This window comes from Corvus moneduloides, chromosome Z (assembly GCF_009650955.1).
Source record: "Corvus moneduloides isolate bCorMon1 chromosome Z, bCorMon1.pri, whole genome shotgun sequence".
NCBI classification, from domain to species: Eukaryota; Metazoa; Chordata; class Aves; order Passeriformes; family Corvidae; genus Corvus; species Corvus moneduloides.
This window is the reverse complement of record NC_045511.1, coordinates 689353-711060: the sequence shown is the minus strand read 5'-3', so window position 1 is coordinate 711060 and position 21708 is coordinate 689353. Positions and strand designations below refer to the sequence as shown.

General features: G+C 49.8%; 1 long non-coding RNA gene across 3 annotated transcripts in view; it reads left to right on the top strand.

Annotated features, from left to right (window-relative positions):
* Positions 1-862: 862 nt before the first annotated feature.
* Positions 863-21708, top strand: part of LOC116437813 — a 109903-nt gene continuing 89057 nt past the window's right edge. For all 3 annotated transcript variants that reach the window (XR_004237487.1, XR_004237485.1, XR_004237486.1), the window contains exon 1: positions 863-2230. This is a non-coding gene — a long non-coding RNA (uncharacterized LOC116437813). The remainder of the gene's footprint in view (positions 2231-21708) is intronic.

Genomic DNA, 21708 nt, shown 5'->3' with positions numbered 1-21708 from the left:
CCCCCGGGAGGGCTTTCAGCACCCTCAGCCACGATCAGACCCCGGGAGCGCTTTCAGGCCCCTCAGCAAGACCCGGGAGGGCTTTCAGGCCCCTCAGCACATCCTGGAGGCGTTTCAGCACCCTCCGCCATGATCACACCCCGGGAGGGGTTTCAGCACCCTCAGTACACCCGGGAGGGCTTTCAGCACCGTCAGCAAGACCCGTGAGGGTTCAGGCTCCTCAGCACACCTGGGAGGGGTTTCAGCACCCTCAGCCATGATCAGACTCCGGGAGGGCTTTCAGCCCCCTCAGCAAGACCCGTGAGGGTTCAGGCTCCTCAGCACACCTGGGAGGGGTTTCAGCACCCTCAGCCATGATCAGACTCCGGGAGGGCTTTCAGGCCCCTCAGCAAGACCCGTGAGGGCTTTCAGGCCCCTCAGCACACTCGGGAGGCGTTTCAGCACCCTCCGCCATGGTCAGACCCCGGGAGGGCTTTCAGCACCCTCAGCAAGACCCGGGAGGGCTTTCAGGCCCTTGAGCACACCCAGGAGGGGTTTCAGAGCCCTCAGCCATGATCAGACCCCATCAAGGGTTTCAGCCCCCTCAGCAGGCCCGCGAGGGCTTTCAGACCCCTCCAGCAGACCCGTGAAGGTTTCAGAGCCCTCAGCAGGCCCTCGAAGGGTTTTAGGCCCCTGAGCGCCCCCAGCCCTCAGAAAACGTTGTGAGGGGTTTCGCGCAGACCCCTCAGACGACCCTCGAGGCGTTTCAGACCCCTCAGCCCGCCCAGCCCTCAGCAAACCCTGTGAGGGGTTTCGCGCGCCCTCTTACCATGACCAGACGCCATGAGTGGTTACAGCCTCCTCAGCAGTCCCCCGAGGGGTTTCAGCTCCCGCAGACTCTCGAAGGGTTTCGCGCCCCTCAGCCATGATCAGATGCCGTGAGGGGTTTCGGTCCCCACAGACCCGCCAAGGGTTCCTCGCACTCCCGGCCCTCAACCGACGCCATGAGGGGCTCGCGCCGCTCCGCCGTGAGAGGCTCGCGCCCCGCCCAGTCCGTGGTGGCCGCCGGGACGGCTCTGGCCCCACCCTCAGCCCTCGGAGGACCCTCGAAGTCTCGCGCCTTCCGTCTTCGCGCCTTTTCTTTCGCGCCGCTGATCAGACGCCGTGAGGGGCTTCAGCCCCCTCAGCTCCCTCAGCCTTCAGCAAACTCTGAGGGATTTCAGCCCCTCAGCCATGACCAAGACGCCGTGAGGGGCTTCAGCCCCCTCAGCTCCCTCAGCCTTCAGCAAGCTCTGAGGGATTTCAGCCCCTCAGCCATGACCAAGACGCCGTGAGGGGCTTCAGCCCCCTCAGCTCCCTCAGACTTCAGCAAACTCCGTGAGGCATTTCAGCTTCTCAGCCATGATGAAGATGCCGTGAGGGGCTTCAGACGCCTCAGCTCCCTCAAGCTTCAGCAAACTCTGAGGGATTTCAGCCATGATCAAGATGCGGTGAGGGGCTTCAGCCCCCTCAGCTCCCTCAGCCTTCAGCAAACTCCATGAGGCATTTCAGCCATGATCAAGATGCGGTGAGGGGCTTCAGCCCCCTCAGCTCCCTCAGCCTTCAGCAAACTCCATGAGGCATTTCAGCCATGATCAAGATGCGGTGAGGGGCTTCAGCCCCCTCAGCTCCCTCAGCCTTCAGCAAACTCCATGAGGCATTTCAGCCATGATCAAGATGCGGTGAGGGGCTTCAGCCCCCTCAGCTCCCTCAAGCTTCAGCAAACTGAGGGATTTCAGCCCTTCAGCCATGATCAAAATGTGGTGAGGGGCTTCAGCCCCCTCAGCTCCCTCAAGCTTCAGCAAACTCTGAGGGATTTCAGCCCCTCAGCCATGACCAAGACGCCGTGAGGGGCTTCAGCCCCCTCAGCTCCCTCAGCCTTCAGCAAACTCTGAGGGATTTCAGCCCCTCAGCCATGACCAAGACGCCGTGAGGGGCTTCAGCCCCCTCAGCTCCCTCAGCCTTCAGCAAACTCTGAGGGATTTCAGCCCCTCAGCCATGACCAAGACGCTGTGAGGGGCTTCAGACGCCTCAGCTCCCTCAGCAAAGCCTGTGAGGGATTTCAGCTCCTCAGTCATGACCAAGACGCTGTGAGGGGCTTCAGCCCCCTCAGCTCCCTCATCAACGCCTGTGAAGGATTTCAGCCCCTCAGCCATGATCTGACCGTTGAAGGCTTTCAACCCGTTCAGCCCTCAGTATCCCGTTAAAAAAGGTAGGTTTGAATTATTCCTGTTAAAATATTTTCTGGGTGTTGAGCTCCCAATGAGGCCAGTGCATAAGCAGGCACTGGAAATGAAAATAAAGAAGGGAATGGGGAAAGGCGGAGGGAGGGGGAATGGTATAAAATTGTGGAATGGTTTGGGTTGGAAGGGTCTGTCACTAGACCAGAATGCTCCAAGCCCCATCCAACCTAGCCTTGAACACTTCCAGGGATGCTTCCTTCAAATTAATGAGGAATTTGGTTAATAACGGGCTCTGAGGTTTTATCTGGAAATTAAGTAGGAAAAGGGCTAAATCAACTGCCACCCTGGCCCTGGTCTTATTAATTTTCCAGTTTTAATCCTCTGGATTTTATACTGTCCCCATATGTCCTGTTTTCAGCATGTCACAGGAATTCTATGTGGAGAATTGGCTGAGCAGTGGGGCCTTTGGCCACCTCAGAATTCACAGGAAGCAGCTGGGAAGCTGAACTGCCCCGTGAACATGGGAAGGGGTGGTAAAAGTACAGGATTTAGCCAAAAAGTCGCATCTTGAGGTTCTTGAACTCCAAAAGGATTTTTTTCCGTTGTCCATAGACTTTAATACCAGGATAGCGAAGCACCAGACTGCATTTTATTCCCATTTGGGGCTATGATCGTGCCTTTTGCCATTCCTATAAAAATCCATCAAAATGTGGCTTGATATAAATCCATGAAAAAAGTGAGTATGCACCTTCTCAGTGGATTTATGGAGTTGCAGATAAACTTGGGAAATTTTATTGGACTCCCCTTCCCTGGAAGTGTCCAAGGCCAGGTTGGATAGGGCTTAGAGCAGCCTGGTTCGTGAGCAGAGGGGATGGAACTGGAAAATCCTTAGAATCCCAAACCATTCCATGACTCTATGGTGATGCTGAAAATAAGTTGATTAATGTTATGAAGCTGCAGTAGCTGATGCCGTGAATGAATCCATGTGATCCGGAGCTGCCACATTGGGTTTTGTGATAAAACAGAAGTGGAACAAAGTTGCGCTTAATAAATTTTATAGGATAAACCCCCAAATCACCGAAGTGTTTGTTTCTCCACCTCCCAAAAATAAACAAGTGGGAAAATGGAGCAAAAAAGCCTTATAATTTCCATGCAGTTTCTCCCTTTGTGCTTCCTTGTTATGAGTCAACATGAGGCTGCTTTGGGTTAGAGGGGAAACTTGCTAATTTCAGTGCAGCTAAACAAAGAACGCGTTTCATTCACTGCCTCAGAAACACTGCAGATTTCCATGGGAAGGTGCTCGTGGAGGTGGGAAAATATTCTTCTGTGCTTGTCTGAATTCCGATTGAAATTTGGTTTGTTTTCTAATTCCCTAATGAAAGAGGATGTTTGATTTCAATTAAAGTGAAATGTCATCATTTTAGGTCATACTAATGGGTATGGAATACTGCAGTCCATTAGGGAGAAAACAGTGGATTTGGGAAAAGGCCAAGAGGTGCAGGGGATGTAAAGAGATTTTCCATGTATTTTCAATTTTTGTAATGGGCATATGTAGGTCATTATGGAAATCCATGGGTTGTGATGACAGGAATACAGAAAATACAATAAAGCAATCTCTTATCAAGATTTCAGCAGGAATTGTTCATATTTCCTAAAGAACCAGCATCTGGAAAAAGGTTTGGAGTAACCTGGGCTAGTGGAAGGTGTCCCTGCCCATGGCAGGGGGATGATCCTTAAAATCCCTTGCTCCAAGCCTCTTCCAGCCCAGCCTTGAACAATTCCAGGGCTGGGGCATCCACAGCTTCTCTGGGAATATGAATGGGAATATGAGGGAAACCCTCTGGGAGAGTTTATGAGATTTAAAAGTTTATTCCCCCATATGGTATTCTTTAAATTATTGAGTGTTTTTTTAAGTCTCTCGACTGTTGGCAAAAGTTTGTTGTTGTTCTTATTGTGAATTGTTTTATATCTTGTTTTATATCTTATTTTTGTTATTGCTGTTTGTTATTGAGCCTGGACCCGTCGATCATGGGGGATCCTTGGGTTGAGTCCCGTGTGCTGCCATCCGTCGCTCGTCCTGATAATTGAATTAAAAGCTGCTGTAAAAAATACATGGGAATAAGAATGGGAGAGGGATGAAGAAGGAAATAATTGGGGGAATACATGGTGGCTGGATTAGTTATTATCCCAATTAGCTGCCTGAATTAGCTCCTTGACAAGGAGCACAGAGGGAAGAATAAAGGGCCATCGGTGACAAGGCCAGTTTTTAGGGAAGCTGCTCCTCTAAGTGTATTATGATTGCAATATAAAGAGCTGCAGGTTTCAGTTAAATGGATTTTGATTCTGCTTATTTTTCTAACAGTAGATTTGTTTCACTTCCATATTAATCTCCTTTTATTAAACCATAGAAATTCCAACCTTTGTTTTTCTGGGAGCAGCCTAGGACATAATCTAACTTTACAAAAAATTAGAAGTATTTGTGCTTAGTAAAGAGATAGAGGTTGGATTTAAATCCTGTGAACTGGACACACAATTATGGCATTTCCAGCTCTAGGAGAAGTTGATTATTTGAAATGAACACAAGGAAGGAAATTCTATTTGAATTAATTTTCATGGCAAACTGGTTTCAATGTTTTGGAGGGAAACAAATTCCTTTTTAAAGTAGCGGCCTCAAGCTGTGCCAGGGGAGGTTCAGGTTGGACATCAGGAGGAATTTCTTCATGGAAAGGGTGGTCAGGCGTAGGAATACCTAAAAATTACTGAAATAATAGGCTCAAACCTACTGAATTTAATTAACTAAAGTTAAATGAATGCCCATTGTGACTTGGGGATGGGAAGAGGCTGGGTGTGAGGTCACCCGGAGAAGCTGTGCCTGCCCCATCCTTGGAGTGCTCGGGGCCAGGCTGGGCAGGGCTTGGAGCAGCCTGGGCTGGTGGAACTCCCCAGCAGAGGTCTGGTTGGAGCTCCCAGACATTCCAGTTGGAGCATGGGAGACACAGACGTGTTTCTGCACTGTCTCTGGGCCGCCTCCCACACACGAGACGGGAACATGGGCAGGGACACAGGATCTCCCTCCCCACTTGTGCTCCTTAGGAAGAGCTGCAAATGCAGCCTCAGAACCTCCGGCTGCAATGTTCTGTCACTCCTTATTGGGCACTAAATGTAATAAATAAATACCTAATACTAGTTCAGAAGCAGTCATGGAAATGCACGGAGTTCTCCCTAAAAGCTCCTGTTCCCCAGCAGGAATTCTAGGGCCTTGCCCAGCCCCATTGATTATGTTGTCTGTAGAGAGGGAGCTGAAAAGATTGCAAAGAAATGAGGAATTAGGGGGAAAAAAGTGTGAGAGGGAGGGAACACAAAGCCAAACTGCATCTGGCCAGTGCAAAGGATCCTTGCATCCCAAATGTTCTCCTTGTCACTGTGAATATTGAGTCACAAGTGGAATATTTTCAATAGTCAGGATCATCCCAGTGGTGGTTTAGCCTTGTGGGGAATACTGAACTGCTCATCCTCACCCATGGCATTACTCGGGAGCTGGTGGGTTTGGTGGGGAATCATGCAGACACAGCTGGTGTGCACATTCCCACTGGATCTGCCGAGAGCTCCAGGCACATCCTTGAGAGCCTTTCCAAGGGAAAGGACACATTGTGCTGCCTTCCGAGTCATGGAATCCTGAATGGTTTGGGTTGGAAGGGACCTTAAAGATCACCTCATTCCACCCCCTGCCGTGGGCAGGAACACCTTCCACTATCCCAGGTTGCTCCAAGCCCCAGCCTGGCCTTGGACACTTGCAGGGATAAAGGTGTTCAAGCCCAAGCTGGATGAGGCTGGAGCCAAGGATTTACACCAGCCGAGTAATAAATGAGGATCATTTATAACACAACTCAGCTGGCATGGAGCTTCCCTCCTGTCCTGTGTGTCCTTGGAGGGGACACGGCTTCACACCTGTCAGTGGGTGCTCCATGGCTGCATTGGGAAAGGTGCAGCAGCCAGGAGATCCATAGGATGAGGCTTTCCAGGTCTGGTCTGAGGCTAAGATGCCTCCAGCTGGCATCTCCCGGCACTCAAGGCTGGTTCTTGCTTGCAGTCACCGCCTGAGAAAGCGTCTCCCTGCTGAGTACACAATGATCCTGCAAATCAGCAGGAATGCCTGCCGCCGGCTCAGGTCCTTCCTGAGGGTTACAGCTCCTGCATCCAAACACGGAGACAGCCTGGAATGTCAGATGCCTGAGCTGGTGATGGCTGGGTGAAGTCAGGCTGGCTCAGGGGAACTTTGCTGGGAAGAGGCTGTGGGTGAGGTCACCCAGAGCAGCTGTGGCTGCCCCTGGATTCCTGGCAGTGCCCAAGGCCAGGCTGGATGGGGCTTGGAGCAACCTGGGATAGTGGAAGATGTCGCTGCCATGGCAGGGGTGGAACGAGATGAGCTTTAAGGTCCTTCCCACCCGAACCGTTCTGGGATTCTGAGATTCCAATTTCATCACCAGGAAGCACGAGGAAGGTGAGGGGTCAGGGGACCAGAGGAGCGAGGCAGGGTGGGGAAAGTAAAGCCGTGTTTCCCGCATGGATAACTCCCCAACAATCTGCTGGAGGAGGGATTTGGTCTCCTCCTGAAACCCCAAACCAGCCTGATTTGAATTTGCCAAGCACCTGTGAAAGAATGCAGCTGCAAGGCCCTGGGAAAACAATGGGAACTGTGACAGTTCATTATTATAAGGCAGCCCCGAGATTTATTTGGAAAGTTATTGATACAGAATTCCACTGGAGGACACAGTGGCATTCCCGAGGTATGCCAGGGAGCAGCTAGCTAGGGTTGTGGATGTGTGTACATCATGTAAACCCCAGTACGGGAACGGGGACAGCTTACTGGGTCTGTCAGACAGCAAAACAAATGGAGGAGGACTGATTGCTTCAGCATTTCCTTCCCTTATTTTTATTCCATATTCATTTGATAGGTTGGGATTTTTCCTTGTTTGCTGTTTTTTTTGTAGTTTGCTCTGGCTATTTTTTTTCTGGTGAAGCAAGGGTTTGGAAAGTGCAGGCAGCATTTCAAACTGTGATCTGCACAGATGGGAATGAAGGAACATTCTCCAGGCGAAAATTGTTCTCGGAGACATTTGGATTGAGCAGGATTTGTCTCTGTGCGAGGTGGAACATCCTGATTTCCACCAAGAGGACGCTTGGGCAGCACAGTGGTGGTGGTGGTGACAGGCCAGAGGACACCTCCCACCAGCCAGTGCCCAGCCAGCGGGTCCAGCCCACTGGATGCAACCTGTGCTTCCATGGGGGAAGCATAGTGCAAGGCACAATAATCCACAGAAAGGGTTGTCCCATGGAAAAATCCTCAGGATCAAGCTGCTGAGGTGGTTTGCTGGTGTTGTGTCCTTACAAACCTTGCTGCTTTTAATGAGTGTGAGGTGTGTGTGTAGCCCGCACTTTGATGAAGAGTTTCTGTCACCACAAGCAGCAGTTACAAATGATGGGGTGGGCAGGGATGGGCTGGGCAAATCCAAAACAATTTGCTTTGCATAGATTAGCAGCTCCTAAAGAGATCCCACGTTCATCCGGGAGAGATTTTCACGGAGTCCAGGGTGCAGTGTCAGAGAGAGGCTTCGCTGCCCATGTCTTGTGTTTTTCCCCACTTCCCTCCTCTCTTCCCTCCTCCTCCTTTTCGTTTCCAAACTGAATTTCCTGGTTTCCAGATGCAACTGCAATATAGCGTGGAAATAAAAGCAGGCAGTTAAATTGTCGGAGCCCATAATCTCCCAAAGAAAAAGGGTGGATCATCCAACTCCGGTTTCCTGCTTATGGGTCCCTGTTGCTGTACTAGTGGTAAATACACAAGGAACTCAGCTCATCAAATTTTTAAGCACAGGATGCACAAAGGAAGCTCCAGAGTGTCTGGAAAAGCTCGTGGCATCGGTCAAAGGCAGCTCTTGGGGCTGAGGCGTCGCCAGCTTCCCATTCATCATCGCTTCCCTTCCATCTCTGCATTCCTTTTGTTCTCTAAACCCTAAATTTCCATGGTTTAATTTTCCTCCTCTCCTGGAATGGCTTTGCAAATGCTTAGCCTTAAGTAATAGTCAGTAAAGGCAAATTACCTTAAATCAAGCAAGGGTTATCTAATTTAGAAAATAGGAAATAGAGAGAAAATCAAACTAAATGAAATGCAAACAGGATAATTCATATCTAATCCATGGGCTTCTCAACAGGAGGAGTCTTTTAGTTGTGCTCAGTTGAGCGTCCATTCTTAGCACAACTTACAGGACTGTGAGCCCCAACCAACTGCCTCTTTAGGCCCTGCACTCCCAAAATCCTAAGAAAATGGGATTTTTCACATCCATTTGTGCTTTCATCATAGCACCTCCAGCTGAGCTGCTCCTTCCTCAGTTTCCTTCGCTGCTTTGATTGGCACACACCCACTTATCTGTACTTTCTATAAGCACGTGGAGATGGGATAGTGCCAGAGCAGGCTTTCTTATGACACCTAGACAAGACAGTCCATAGAATCCCACGCTGGGTTGGGGTGGGAGGGACTTAAAGATCATCTCCTTCCACCCTGGGACACCTTCCACTATCCCAGGTTGCTCCAAGCCCTGTCCAACCTGGCCTTGGACACTTCCAGGGATCCAGGGGCAGCCACAGCTGCTCTGGGCACCCTGTGCCAGGGCCTGCCCACCCTCCCAGGGAACAATTCCTTCCCAATATCCCATCCAAGCCTTCCCAGTTTCTCCACCCTTTAGTTCCCTTCCCTGCCTTTTTATTAATATGCAATGCACCGCCGACCCCCGGATTAATGAAGCTTATTACAGGATCCTGCTAGAAAGCTTTCCAACTTCCTTCCAATTAACACACGGTGCTTCAGAGGAATCCTCGGAATACGGGGAGGTGTTTGGCAATTGCACAGCACCTTTTTTTCAGGCAACTTCACTTAAGATGTCCTTGTTAGATGAAAGACTCCTCAGATGCTGATTACCCCCTCCAGGCAGGTTCTTCATTGTTCTCCACACACAGGAATTGTTTTATATGTTTTATTTAGGTTAAGCTTAGAAGGATCATCTTGGTTTATTATGGAATCATGGAATGGTTTGGGTTGGAAGGGACCTCAAAGCTCATCTCATTCCACCCCCTGCCATGGGCAGGGACACCTTCCACTATCCCAGGTTGCTCCAAGCCCCATCCAACCTGGCCTTGAACATTCCCAGGGAAGGGGAGTCCACTCAGATAAGGGAATTTTAGATTGGCACATGAGAAAATGCACTGGGAGCTCCCCTTGCCATCCTGCCAGGATGGATCCTGGCATGGACTGGTTCCGAAACAAAGAACATTCCCAGCAATGCAGCTGCACCATGTCACCTGCTGCTGAGCTGCTCCGGTGTGTGCTCCGGAGAGCTTTCCCTGAGACTTCCAGCAGGAAATGCAGGACAGGCATCCCCGTGATCCGCTCCGGTGATGGTGTTTCCGGCACCTAATTCTTGGTTAATTATTCAAGGCCAGGTTGGACAGGGCTTGGAGCAACCTGGGATAGTGGAAGGTGTCCCTGCCCATGTGATGATCCTTAAAATCCCTTCCAACCCAAACCATTCCAGAATTCATTCTAGGATTCCATAACTTTCTCTGCACCAAATCCTGTAGCCAGGATTTTTGGTCCCGTTTCCATCCCAGTGCCTCCCAAGTCACACTTTGCACCTGATGGCAAAATGAGGACAGTACTGGGTTATGCTTTCCATGGAGGGAAGCACCTGACCTCCATCCCTGAGCTCCTCAGTGCAAGGTGGGAGCACAGCCCTGCTCCCCTGGAGCCAGAGGCCTGGTCCAATCCAGGTTTTGTTCCCCTTCTCCCAGTTTTCCCACAGGTTGTGAGGAATTCCCAATGATTCCTTATCCAGTGAAACACTAACAATGAGAATCTTTCAAGGTTAGGAACACAATTTGGGCAAATGAGCAAACTATTGGGGAGGCTTCATTCCACTGCGGCAATTAAGAAGAAGGAATATCAGCAGGTCACATCTTGCTTCCGGTGCATTGGGAATTATTTTGCCATGGAGTTTGGAAGAAGCAGGATTGGGGTTGCACTTGGTATTTAAAGCAAACAAACCTATCTATTAAATGAGACTGCGGAATGGGGCACGAAAGTAAAACCGAGACCGTTAAATTACAGATAAAGGGGGAAGAGTCCAAATTTTCCCAAATGTTCTCATTTTCCATTTTTTTCCTAACGACCGTCGTTATATTTTGATGTGGTTAATAATACAGCAGAGGTTAAATGAAACATGAAAAAGGGCTGTACATTAAAATTGAGATAACTCTTCCTTCAGTGAAGTGGAACCCAGCAGATGTAGCTGCACACTGTAATTGCTGCCTGTTTCCTGTCACTCTGATTAAGTTGCATTGTCCCTGCTCCAAGTGTAGGAATCAGTGGCTTCCCATAGGGCACAGCATGGGACAACTGGCTTCGGCAGGCAAATGACTCTGTGCACCTCCTGCTTGTCCTGGTAATGGTATAGACACACAATATACATTGATGACTCCTAAAATCAATAGGCTGTGCAGTGGGAGAGGCTCCGGGGCTTCCATGGGAGAGGCACTCCAGTCAAGGGCCGGGATTTTGGGAACAGTTCACTTCCCCAGTTCAGGAGGCCAAATAAGCCCAATGCCTGGCTGCTGTGTTAATTCTGGTTCTCAAGAGTTACTCTGCACCTTCTAGTGTTGTTCTTCTCCTCGTTCCAAAGCCGTGGGATCCCAGAATCACAGAATGGGGTGGGTTGGAAGGGAACTTAAGGACCATCCAGTTGCACCCCTCTGCAGGGGTGCAACCTTCCACTAGACCAGGTTGCTTCAAGCCCCATCCAGCCTGGCCCTGAGCACTTCCAGGGATAGGGAAATCACATCCTCTCTGTGCAGAAAGTCTCGCATTGTTCACTCTGTTCTCAATTATCCAGGTTTTCCTTTCAGGAACAAATCCCTACTTCAGGGATTAAACTGTAGGGTAAAATCCAGGACCTGGGTGGGGAATGCGAGGCTGGATTCCCTGCTGCCAGGAATTACAGGAGATCCACTGAACCCAGTGGGGTTACTCTGATTTCCAGCAGCTGTTGGACTTGCTGGAGAGGTCCAGAAAGTGCTTTTTCCATGTGATTCCGTTCCGAAAGAATGGGATGCGCCTCGTTCAGCCTTGCCCTACTTTTGTTCCGGAGTCATTCCACTGCTGTCATTCCACTGTGACATCAGTGCAAAGCAAGGCAGGCTCTGCTTGCAGAACCCCCACAAAGGTGACATCCCAGCAGAGCAGTAGAATCATGGAATTGTGGAATTATTTAGGCTGGAAAAGCCCTGTAATATCATCGAGTCAAATCATCCCCCAGCACTGCCAAGGCCATCATTAACCCCTGTCCCCAGGTGCCACATCCACACGGCTTTAAATCCCTCCAGGGATGGGGACTCCACCCCTGCCCTGGGCAACTGTGCCAGGGCAGGACAGCCCTTCCCATGAGGAAGTTTTCCGTAATATCCAGCCTAAACCTCCCCTGCTGTAACTTGAGGCTGTTTCCCCTTGTCCTGCCACTTGTAAAGTGGGAGAACAGACAGACTCCTAGGGAGTTACCCACTCCTTCAGCACCCCTATCCCTTTTCAAGCCTGAATCCCAGGTCAGAGGAGTATTTGGAGCTTCAGGGCTGATGCCAGAGGGGCAGCAGCCCAGCAGGAAGATCTGGAGTGCCCTGGTGTGATTCCAAACCCAGGGAATACTTCTCTTCCTGAGAATTTTTTGGTGGCTGAGGAACTGGAATGTTTTGCATCCTGAGTCTTCAAATGAGCATCAGCTGGGCAGGAGGGCTGTGGATTATGATTTGGGATTTAGGCATCTTTCCCTTCCAAGGCTGTGGCTGGCCCATCCCTGGAAGTGTCCAAGGCCAGGCTGGATGGAGCTTGGAGTGACCTGGGATAGTGGAAGGTGTCCCTGCCCATAGCAGGGAGAGGGATGAGATGGGCTTTAAGGTCCCTGCCAGCCCAACCTATGCTGGGATTCCAGGATTCTATAAAATCCCGTTTTGGCTGGTTAATCCCCAGTTGGATCTGGGGCCTTGCTTTCTAAAAATGGAAATTAATATTAAAAGTCGTTCCTTAACACATGTTTATTTTCTAATTTATAGAATGTACCTATTACACTCTCCAGACACATGTGCTTGATTATAATGATTATCATATGTATTTTCCAAGGCACTCATCACCATAATGTCAAATGTCATTAGAGAAATTAGGGAAGAGCAGCATCATTCCTTCCAAGGAAAAGCCACTTTCCTCCTTTCCCACCACAGTAGTGAGAGCGCAGAAGCTCAGCTGATTTTCTGCCACTTTTGTTTCAGCTCGACACAAAACAACCAAATCCCCCGGGAAATGTGCAGCGTGCACCTGAAGCCAAAACCTCTGTGAAAATCCCATGTAAAAATGTCCTGGAACTGTGCAGGGAAGCACACTCCAGAACTGGGGCTGTCCAGCGGGTCCTGCTTTTCCTCCCTGTCCCCCAGCCAGCACAGGCACTCACAGCATCCTGGTTATTGGCAGGAGCTGAGGGAGGAGGAAAACACAAGGAGCAGCAGATCCTGAGCTCAGGTTTAGGGTCACAAACCCTGACTTGAATCCCGGTTGCTGCTCCCAGGGGCACTTTTTCCTAATGTAAAGATTTCCTGATGGAAATTCCGATTTCTGGAGCAAAACCCGATTTCAAGCCTTGGGAGGAGATAAGTGAGGTGCCGAGGGATTTACGTGATGCTCCATGTGTCTTCCCAGAGGTGGAAGATACGGATCTGGATTGGTTTAGGAGAGCCCAGGGGTTTTTATTTCAATATTTACTTCTTTAAGCTCCAGCAGAGGAGGGAAACAGCTGGAGATGACACAGACATCCCACTATTCCAGACCTAGCTGGTTTGTCTGGAAGACACGTGTTGGATTTCAAGCCTGTGTGTGTCCAAGGGCAGGAAGAGGGGGGCTGCTCCGGGGGGAGGCTCCCAGGTCCTTCCAGGGAAGGGGCCAGGGATAGCAGTCCATGGAGTGATCCACGGAAGAAGGTGCAGTTGGATGTGTCAGTGCCCTCCATGCCCTGACAGCTACAATATTCCCTCTCTTCATTCCTAATTAATTAAAAATGAGCATTGCCTGGTTTGTTCTTCTGCAACAGTGTCACCTTCCCACATCCCAAGGTTTTCAAGCTGGCTTCCAGCAGTTCCTAGGGATTTAAGGTCTTGGCTTTGGCCACTGCTCAGCAGAAGAGTCCCTTAAATCCAGTCTGTGTCGTGGGGGTGAAGCAGCAGCAGGGAGCTGCCTTTGGATTGCTGACTCCGACTAAATCCTTGGGTTTTTTCTTCCTTTGCGTCATTTCTGTGATTATTTTTGTGCTTCATATGCTCAAAAATCCCTGGGGAATAGGGAAAAAAAATCTCTTTTTTTTTTTTATATTTTTGCTTTGCAAGTCACTTTGTAAAGAAGCACTTTGGTGTCTTCAGAAGGTTGGAAACCCACCTGTTTCCTGGGAGGAAAGGCGGGAGCAGCCAGCCCGGTGGATCCCAGTGGGAACTTTAAGGGAAATGAAATATATTGGCCCCACACCTGGGAAGAGGGATTTGAAGTAGGATTTTCAGTCTCAAATCAAAGATTTGTTTTGCTTGTAGAAACAGAGCTGGGAGAACAGAGTGTTCCTCCTGCTCTGGCAGGGATTCCGCTCTGCCTCCGTGCATCCCGGCCATGCCAGCAGTGCTCCAGGGAAGGACTTACCTTGGAAAAGAAGGGCCAAACCAGGGGGAAAGGAACTGGTGGGGCTCAATGTGCTGCCTGCTCCCACTTGGGAGGACACTTGAACACTTCTAAGGTCACTTGGATAATCTAATCCTACTCAGGATGATATCTAGCTCCGGCAGGAACTCTTGGAAGGCTTTAAACAACATCCATCTTCATTATTTCCCACCCTCGTGTCTGTATGATTGATTCCTGCTAAATTTGGTTTAATTGCTCAGAAGGTCTTAAGGAATGACATTTGGAGAGAGCCAAATGGGATGTCTGAGCTCCCCCTGCTGCTCTGCCGCATGCAGCCACCCAGCACCCAGCACCCGCTGGTGCTCCGGGCTGGAAAACTCCAGGATGAACCAGGAGCTCTTTCCTACATGGGCAACGACCAGGGGGGTTTAGCTAAGGCTGAGTGCTAGTAGGTAACATGGACATTGGGAAGCATCCCAAATCCCAGATCCTTTGGGTTCAACCTTTCAGTTCATGTGCATACACGAGGCTGGTTGGAAAGGCAAGGGTCTGGAATTGGTTCCCAGTGGATCCATCGCCCAGGTCAGTGGCTCTGAGCTCCCTGGATGCAGCCAGGGCAGGAGGGGCTCTCACAGCACCCAGCTCCTGGGAAGTGCTCATGGCCCCACTTTGGTGGCTTCCCCTCCTCAGGAATGGGATCGGCTCTCCCTGCTGACTGAATTAGCAAATCAGGGCACTTCCTTAGGGCAGGAATCATGGAATCCCAGGGTGGTTTGGGTTGGAAGGGACCTCAAAGCTCATCTCATTCCAACTCCGACCGTGGGCAGGGACACTTTCCACTATCCCAGGGTGCTCCAAGCCCCATCCAGCCTGGCCTTGGACACTTCCAAAGATCCAGGGACAGCCACAGCTTCTCTGGGCAACCTGTGCCAGGGCCTGCCCACCCTCACAGGGAAGGATTTCTTCCCAATATCCCATCTAACCCGGCTGTCCTGGATGGAGGTGAGGGGAGAGGGAAGGGAAAGCTGGAAGTAAATCCATATTTGTGCCCAAAAGATCAATAAGCAGGGAGAAAGCCCCAGCAGGCAGAGGATGGTGAAGCAAATCCGACATTAACTACTCATTATTTACACACTGCCATCGCCACGAGCCGGTGCGTGGCCACAAAAGCTGCGGCAAGATCCCCATTTCCAAGCAGAGTTTTAATTATTTGTAAAAGCCTTCAATTGTTCACCAGATAATGTCATGGATTGGTCCTCCCAGTGTGAAGTGCAACCGTCCAGAACCCCCACAGTATTATAAATAGGCTTCGGAGCTGGGATTGATTGATGTTTGGCATAAAATCTATTCCTCGGAGCATGTGTATTCCTTCTGTTCACCAGTTTCATACAAATATACTTGGGCTGATTTTTTATTCAAATCTCCAATTTATGTTGGGTTTCAACTGTTAAATATTTAAAGGCTTTTTCATCTTTTTTTCCGTATCCCTCTTTTCTGTGCGATCTAGGGAAGTCTTGTGCTGAACACAAACAAGACTCGGAGATTTAGCACATTCCTGGGGGGGAAAGAAAAGCTTTATTAATTATATTGAGACTCAAATAATAGTCTTCCTTGACACTAATGTTCCATCAGTTCCAACCACAAGGATCCTGTGGGATAGCTTTAGAGCCCTTATCAGGATCGAGATTACGGCATTTATGGCTCCATAGAAGAAGGAATTTAATGAACGGCACTCGGAGTTTGAAGAGAGGGTCGGAGACAGGGCGATAGCGAGGGATAAAAACTACAGCCATGAGGAGTTATTCCAGGGGAGTCCCTGGCACTGCGCAAGGAAACATCAAATAAAACTGAGTCTAGAGTACTTTTTCAAGAATCTCCATAAATATTCCCGATTCCTCAGCTGGAGGATTCGTCCTTGTTCCACCTTGGCTGCCTCTGACAGCCGCGATCTCCGAGGAGCCGTGTCTTTGGCACGTCTCTCTTCCCAAGTCTTATTTAAGTTTTCACTTATCAAATCAATACTGGGAAATAACTGTATTGCGGAATTTTTCTGACATCAGTACTTTTATTCCATCCGCCCTTTTTTCTCTGTGGATTTCACTCTCCTCACCCTGGTGGCTGTGATTAATTCATTTATTCATGCCTTTGCAAGAGTGGGAGTCAGGAGGCCAGACCCAATTATGTCTTATTTATTATTTTGTGTATTAGAGTAAAATCTGGAGACATGGATGAAACAATGGCTGTATTCACAGAATCCCAGAATCGATTGGAAGGAGGCTGCAAAAGACCTCCAGGGTCTTTGGGTCCAAGCTGTGACTGATCCCCACCAGAGCACTGAGTGCCACCTCCAGGGATGGGGACTCCACCGCTTCCCTGGGCAGCCCCTTCCAATCCTTCTTGTTCTTCTTATCATTGGAAATTCTAATTCCCGGTAAAAATCCCATGGCTTACCTGTTGCTCAAGCACGCAAACGGCCTGAAATTGATTTGGGGGTGCCTGTGGGGTTGGTGAGGGAAGGGAATAAAGAGATCATGGGGTGGTAATGTGCAGGAATGTTAGGGAGGAAATCAGGCTGCAGGATCTCAGAGTCTCACCTAAAATCTACTTTAGCATTCAGATAATTCACCTGTATTTTAGAAGTGCTGAGAATTCCAACAGAGGTGGAAAATGTTCCCTTTAGATGGATATCAGGCCTCCAACAGGTTTCTGGCTCCCAGGTTGTTACCCTGGCTAAACTGGTGCCTTATTTAATGCCCCAATCACTGATACAATTTAATTGTACCTGTCGTGGTTTCTCAGGATCAGTTTCTCTCTGGGTGTAAAACCTGCACAAGGTCAGGAACCAAAACCAGGGAAAAGGGATGTTCCAATGCTCAGTGGAAGCTTAAACTAGGAATTAATTTATCTCTGGTAGCACTTGACAAAGCTCAGCTCCTGATGCCTCAGCCTTTATAGTCACATCTGTTAGTTTAGAGCATTTATTGGAGGAGCCTTGACAAAGACAAAAACAGATGATGGAAATCTCATCTGTCAAAACTGTTATTAAAGCTGGGAACAGTGTGAGGTTTGGTTTAAATTGAAAGCATCATTTATATTTTATCCAACGTTTTGCAAACAATCACACTGGGGAAGGATTTGGGGGGACCTGGAGAGCCCTCAGCGAAGCACAGCTCGTTACGGTGCTCTGCTTAATGCGCTGCGCAGGGGTGAGCAGGGGCCACTTCCCAGCACCTCTGCAGGAGGGGAGGGAGCTGGTGGGACCCGAGAGCTGGAAAATCACCTGTGCACAAAGGCTCGGCTATTAATCACCAGGGGAGCGGGAATATCAAACAGCTGGGAAGCTCCGATGTCACCTGAAATGGGAAAGGGGAAAGGCGGCTTCTCAGCCGCCCATTTCGGAGCTTTTCGCACAGAATCCCAGAATATCTGGGGGAAAGGGACCTTAAAGCCCATCCTGTTCCAGCCAGGGACACTTTCCACTAGGCCAGGTTGCTCCAGGCCCCATCCAAGCTGGCCCTGGCACAGGGTGCCCAGAGCAGCTGTGGCTGCCCCTGGATCCCTGACAGTGTCCCAGGCCAGGCGGGGTGGGGATAGTGGAAGGGGTCCCTGCCCATGGCAGGGCTGAGAAGTGATGATCTTCAAGGTCCCTTCCAACCCTAATTTTTCTGCAATTCTGTAATTCTTAATCTTCAAAAACCCTGGGAAAAAAATAAAATTCCAGCTTTTTTTCTCAATCTACTGGAATTCGAGCTGCAAAGAGGAATTGCCTTTATCAGCCAATCTGGGCCAAGGCACTGCTTGGAATTCCTAAGGGTAGTGGATGTTTTTCAGGCAAAAGAGATCCACTGACATCCCAAATCCCGTCTTTCCTGCCAGATTCCTAAATGGGGTTTAAATGAGTCAGAACAAGGTTCACAGAACAAGTTTTACATGGCAGAAAACGAAGCAGAGCCCATTTCCAAACCCAGCAATTGACTCCATGGAGCAGCCGAATCCCTCGACTGCCATTCCAAACATTGATGGCTGAATTAAACTAATGATGGGGAGATCTCTGAGGAGTCAGGCTGGCAAGTGGGAATGGTGTTTTCCAAACATTCAGCATTAACCTAACTCTGCTCCATTGAAGTAAAACCCTGGCTGAGTTCAGTGGGAGCAGAGTGGTTCCATCCCTGCAGGAAGAGCCGAGATTCCCTGTGAGCCCTTCCAAAGTGTTGTGCTCTGTGCTGCAGGAGCCACCAGCAGCCCTCATATGTTCCAAAAAAACCTGAGCTTCAGTGTTCCTGTGGGCTTTCCTTGTGTTGTTTTCCATTACCTAGACCTGGGCTTCCATTGGAATATTTTATCTAACCTTATTCCAAACTTGGGAATTTGTATTCAGAATACTTCCAGGTCCAAGGTACTCCATTTGCCACTTTGCAAACTGGAAATGGGAATTTTTTTCCACAATTTAAGTCTTAAAATTGTCCTTGTTCTACCCTGATCCAATAATTTTGGGTTGTTTGGGTCCACTTTATGGATTTGTAGGATTTGTAGGATTTGGGATAGCTGACATTCCCTGAGGACACATGTACATATGTATCCCATCCCACCTCATCCCTCTCCATCCCTGGCAGTGTCCAAGGCCAGGCTGGACGGGGCTTGGAGCACCCTGGGATTGTGGAAGGTGGAATGAAATGATCCTTAAGCCCCTTTCCACCCAAACCGTTCTGGGATTCTGGGATTTTCCAAAGGCGTGGTGCCCCTGGAAGCAGCTTGGAGGACTTGCAGTGCCACATTTCACCTGGATTTGGAGGAGCAGCCCAGCTTGCACGTTCACCCCGGTGAGAGGCAGCGCCTTTCCTGCATTCCTTTCCTTGGTTCCCTCCCTGACCTGCTCCCAGTGCCTGCAGGCAGATCTGTGCGCCGCAATTCCCTTGGCTCTGGAAGCACTGCAGCAAGCCTCGGAATGCCGGATAACCTGGCTGGCTGCCGGCTCTGTCTAGAGCTCCCAGGGGAGACAGGACTTTCCCTGGGAGCCACGGGCAAGAAAAGCATCGTTGCTGCTCTGGTACTTTCCGTGAGCGGCGCATCCCATCGGAAGATGTGCTCTAATCCCTATTTTGGGAAACAGGCTATCAGATCCCAACAGAACATCCCTGCCTGCCAGGCACTACCTTGCCTCCAGAGCAGGCAGCGCCTGCGTTCCCTATCCGTAAATCCCATCCAACTTCAGTGCTCAACTTCGGATTTCTTGGGATGGGCTTTGGCTGCCTCCTACTCGTGCCTTTCTATCCTTAGCAGGATTCACAGGCTTTCAGCTCCCTCACACTTCTCGCTCTCTAATCTTAGCGCCGCTGCCAGCTTTAGAGAGGCTTCGAGCTCCAGGGTCTCTCACTTGTGTGCAGGCTCTTTCTGGGACACAGCCAAGTAGGTGAAAAACTCGGGAAGGGGGAAGGGGAGAGCTGGGACTGCTCTCAGATGTTGCAGGCTGGAGCTAGACCTGGCTCGGGATCCGTTGTCATTTTTTGTGGCGCTTTCCTGAGGTGTTCAAAAGGGTTTGGTGAGGAGGAGATGGCAACTCCTGCCTCGGTGACTCCGGAACACCTGGACATTGTGTTCCTTGTTCTCCTGGAATTTTCAGCGCACATTTGATAAAGATCCACTTGAGCACATTCCCTGTGTTTGGGAGCTGGCTCGGTGCTGCCGGCTTGGCTGATTCCATAAGCCACAAGCTGCTCCTCTGTCAAGTGTCTCCTGCTCTGTCTCTATTTGTTCCCAAGGGTGTCTGTAGAGGTTGGATCAACTTTCCGGAGCGAAACAGCTCTTTCTCAAATAAAGCCTTCCGAGGTGGCTGCTCTTCCACGCGTTCCCTACAGACCCACTGAGGGGGCAGCCTGTCCTCCGTTTATCCTATTGCCCAGAGAAACTATGGCTGCCCCATCCCTGGAATTGTTCAAGGCCGGGTTGGAGCAATGTGGTCCAGTGGAAGGTGTCCCTACCCATGGCAGGGGATGGAATGAGGAGATCCTTAAGGTCCCTCCCAATCCAAGCCATTGTGAGGGCTCAGCCCAGCTGCTGACTGCTCTCTGACTCCCGTTAGGACTCCCACCTGGAGATGGGCGCCAGAGTGGCACCGTCACTCCCACCATCACCAAAGGCCAAGGCAAACTTCCTGGGATTTGGCAGAGCCGGTGTTCCTCGCTTAGCTCTGTAATACAGTTATTTGCTGTATTTTGAATTCCCACATATCCTTGTTCCCATGGCTGAGATGACGTTTGCCCGGCATGATTCATGCTGTCAATTCCTGCCTGGAGCTGGATCCAGGAGTTTATTTTGGGATGCATACCTACCCGGAGGACAGAGATGTGGGGAAAACACTCCTCTGCCAACTGCAAAGGCAGGAGAAGGTTGGCTTTCCCAGCAGTCAAGAGCCAAAGGAGTGGTCAGGCCTGGAACAGGTGGAACTTCTGCTCAGATGTATCCATGTTTTTACATCCAGAGGGTGATGGATGCTGCAGCAGTGACCAAATACATGCTGTAAGAGCTCTGTCTCCAAAATAAACTGATCCAATGATTTCCTTGGTGGAGTTTCAGAGTCAACGTGCAGGAGCTTCCTGTGGTGCAGGCAAATATTATCGTGCTTTTCCAGAGAAGGAAACCACAACAGTGGTCCCCGGTTCTGAAATCCGTGTCCTGCCTTTTCAACCTTTATTTGAAATGCTTAAAGATGGAATGATCCATGGGGATGGAGGCTCTGCTCCCTGCTGAAAATCAGGATACAGAGTGGCATGGCTGGAGACACCAATCACAGAGAGAAGTGGATAGTATTTCTTAATCATATTCCAGAGGATAAATCCCAGCAAACACCGCACACAGAAATGAAATCGTTCATTGTTCATTTTCCCATCTCAATAAAAGGTGGGAAACTCCTATTAAAATAGTAACAAATTAACTTTGTTGTGTTTACTCAGGAGCTCAGCTGCTCCTAAACTCCATGGCCTGGGAGGAAATGCCTTGTCCAGCCTTGTTTTCGGTATATTTGACTCATGAAAACTCCATCTAACCTTGTTTTTGGAATAATAAAACCCCCCTGGAATATTTATGAATGTGAAATGTGCAGCTCCATGTTTGCTGAAAGAGCCATTGTGAACTTGGGTTTGCAGAACAGTCTGAGCTCTGCAAGCGGAGCTGGAGTAAGTGGAATATTTGCCTGGGTTTGGCAAGGAGGAATATTGTAAAGAATTCAGGGAGTGGAATTTGATTCCCAATTTTCCTGGGCTCAGTGGCACATGGCCCTTCTGGGGCTGTTTTCTTTGGGTTGGCTGCCTCTGCTATGTAATGGTTCTTTTTTCTAATTAAGCACCGAGGCCAGCCAGGAATTAAGTGGAGAGGAAGTTGGGGTAATGGAAAAGAGGGAGCGCAGACCCCGCTGGGTTACATCATTCCGTTTCTGCCAACAAACTCGGCTCTGATGAGGGAAGGAGGGGGGAAGTCAGAAGGTGTCTCAGTTGTTGACCCTTTTGTATTGACCCATTCCTTTGGATAATGTGCATGGAATCACAGAATCATGGAATGGCTTGGGTTGGAAGGGACCTAAAGCGCATCCAGTTCCACCCACACCTTCCACTGTCCCAGGGTGCTCCAAGCCCTGTCCAGCCTGGCCTTGGACACTTCCAGGGATCCAGGGGCAGCCACAGCTGCTCTGGGAACCTTTTCCAGGGCCTCCCCACCCTCACCATTAGAACCCTCTTCCTTAAATCTGATCTAAATCCCCCTTCC